Below are 3,200 nucleotides of genomic sequence, written 5' to 3' on the forward strand. Positions count from 1 at the left end.
AGTCACCCTGACACAACTCACCATCACACCAGTCACAACTACATGTGTCCCCATCACACCGCTCCCCATCACAACAGTCACCACCACACCAGTCACCACAAACCGTGGCCCCATCACACCTGTTACTACCACACGTGTCCCCATAACACCAGTTATCACCGCGGCAGTCACCATCACACCAATGAACACTGTACCAGTCTATGCCACACCAGTCAACATCACACCAGTCACTAACACACCAGTTGAAATCACACTAGTCAATTCCACACCATGAAGCATCACACCACGAAGCACCATATCATGAAACAGTACTCATAGTCTTATTTATTAAAATGGGTCAAAAGACAGGGTCACGTCAAAATGTCAAGGACTCATGGCAAAGTCAACTTCAAAAGTTTTAATCAGGGAAAGGTAAAGATCACGGTATTCAGTTTTAAGAACTGTAAGTTAGAATTGAAGGCCAGACGTCAAGGTGAAAACTCAACCCATGAGTGTTTATGTGTATGCATGATAACTGTAACAGTTCTGTATGATATCGACCAAACTTGATGAAAGGCCTGGGGTCAGCCGCGTATTTATCTGATTTATGAGATCTGTTCACAAAGTATTCGACCTTAGACTCTAAAAAAATAAACAGCCATCCTGTTGCGCTTTTTTTCACTTCCGATATTGATTCTAGGTGCGCAACACAGCATTCTTTACTTTAAACAGCCATCCTGTTGCGCTTTTTTTCACTTCCGATATTGATTCTAGGTGCGCAACACAGCATTCTTTACTTTCTATATTTGATTTGATAACTGTCCCATTTGAGATTGCCCTATTCTTAATTGCCATAATGAAGTGGATTTCATTCTCTGTTTCTCCATTTGGACTTCTCCAGGTCCATTTTCTCTCTGTTCTTTTGTGAAAGAAAATGTTCATTATTTTCTTGTTATACATTTCGGCACCATTTATCACCATTTCACCTTTGTTATTCCTTTCTCCCACTCTGAATTTTCCCATACATGCTACTCTATTTTTCAGTTTGCCAACTTTATCATTGAAGGTTCCCATCAGTCTGTTTTTTTCTTCTTAGTCTGTGAGATGTCATCATAGAATATTTCTTTTTCTTCCTCTGAGCTCTGAGAAGTCGGTGCATATAATTGTATAACTTTCAGGGTCTCTCTCTCTCTCTCTCTCTCAGAGAAAGAGAGGTGGTGGTGGTGGAGCCTTCAAACATAAGCAGCCACAGTACTTTGATGCTGGCTGCATTTACACGAGAAATGGAAAAGCCTTAAAATTACTCTGATACTCCCCCCCCCCTCTCTCTCTCTCTCTCTCTCTCTCTCTCTCTCAAACATTCATACATCATTAATGAAGATTAAGAACAGAAGGTGTTGACGTAACTTAGTCTGTAATATGACTGTGATATCAATTTTTCACCAAAGATTTGCTTGCTCATACATCTATTGTGTACCGAGATAAAATTTGTGTCTTGAAATTTGCTGAAAACATATGCTGAAAGAGTAAAATTTAGGTGTGCTCTACTTTGTGTCATACGGATGGCTTGTAGCACTGACATGAGTTGCTATTTGGTCCAGGTGACCAGCCTGTGAATGCGAGTAGGCTATAATTATTTTTGATAACCAAACGAACCCAGTCTATATATCATGTCTTTCTGACTGCTATTTCTATATAGTACTATATGTATGAAGCGTTTTTCATTTTTATCACGTTTTTTTAACCTCTTCAGCAGGGCTGCAATTCAATTAACTAAATAGTGTCCGGAAGTCAGTTCTTTATCTTTATGAAATTAAATTGTAATGTAGCTTACTGAGTTGATTACTGTGAGATGGGATAATTATTATTTGGCAGTGTTAGAAAAACAAATGAGAGAAGTATTTTACATATGAAGACAGAGTTACTGCACTACGATAATCATTTTTTTTTTTCTTTTTTCAGTGCAGCGAACTGAATCCCGCAAATGAGTTCGAACATAAACCAGATGACCGCTGTCTTCGTTCAACTGTTCGTGTGCTTCATTCTGGATGAAATACGTCTCTTACGCCATAATCACTACTTGGAAGTGTTGTTTCGATCTCTGAGATTATTCTCTGGTCCTGTAGTCGTGTGGTAACATCAGGACGGCCTGAATGATGACCGTACCCCATTTTGCCTACCTCCCGAAGTCGCCCAAGACACTATTTTATAGTTCTGCTTACACCAAATGTTTGAGCTGCCTGTTCAGGATTCGCTTCTCATTCATTCATTGCCAGACGCCATGTATCCCAGACGGGGTGGCCAATGGCTTAGAGTTAATTGTTTTACAGGGAGGGGCACTAATCCTCCACCAATCCACTTGACATGTAGGGATGCCAACAGCATCTGGTGTTCCCAGGCGGTCACCCATCCAAGTACTAACCAGACCCAACGTTGCTTAACTTCGCTGATCGGACGGGAAGCGGTGTACTCAACGTGGTATGATTCGCTTCTCGTAATTAAAAATACCTGTAATGCCGTCTCTCACCTTACTAATATTTGCATCCATGTTACTTGACCTCTCCATGCCGAGATATATAGTATGAATGCCTAGAGTTTTGTAGTAAGGTGGAAGATGAAATGGCCAGGTGATCATTGCCTGACTGTGCGCAATTCGTTTCTCATACGAAATTCGGACTCAGTAACTCTCGCGAGTCGATGTAAAAGCTTTGAAATTTCCTGGGTTCATTCATCCCATCATCCCATCAGCAGTAGGTATGAAGCTTGAGAAAGAAAGGCTAGCCAACCACGAATGTGTAACTGTGGAAGAGCTCTCATAATGTTTCCGTGTTACTCTTCGGACAAATCTGCGACACGATTTTTGTCGCTGACTGTTCAAGGAGTGTCAAAGTTTGAAATAAATAAAAGCTACCTACGCAATTCGTGCATGCGAGTGTAATGACTTAGTAGCACAAAACAGGGAATTTGTATTATTCAGTTAATATCACTTAAGGCTGTTTCCTGTCCATGCTGTCTCTCTGTACATCTCAAGTCGATTGAAATATTGCATTGCAATGTCAGATTCAGTGCAAAAAGAGAACGTTTTCATACTGATTTTGATACTACTTTGTATGTTTTCTCCTCCATGGCACAATTCAGTATGCATTTCATGAGTAATGTTGGTCACTACCATAACGTTAGTTGTGATGTATCTGCCATTACTTTTTTTTTTTTTTTTTTAC

General features: G+C 40.3%; 1 pseudogene; it reads right to left on the minus strand.

Annotated features, from left to right (window-relative positions):
* Nucleotides 1–2,352: 2,352 nt before the first annotated feature.
* On the minus strand, nt 2,353–2,468 carry LOC145410242 (5S ribosomal RNA; annotated as a pseudogene).
* Nucleotides 2,469–3,200: the final 732 nt, after the last annotated feature.

The sequence above is a fragment of the Coenobita brevimanus genome, chromosome 84, assembly GCF_032717465.1.
Source record: "Coenobita brevimanus isolate Jiangsu-jjx chromosome 84, ASM3271746v2, whole genome shotgun sequence".
Classification (NCBI taxonomy): domain Eukaryota; kingdom Metazoa; phylum Arthropoda; class Malacostraca; order Decapoda; family Coenobitidae; genus Coenobita; species Coenobita brevimanus.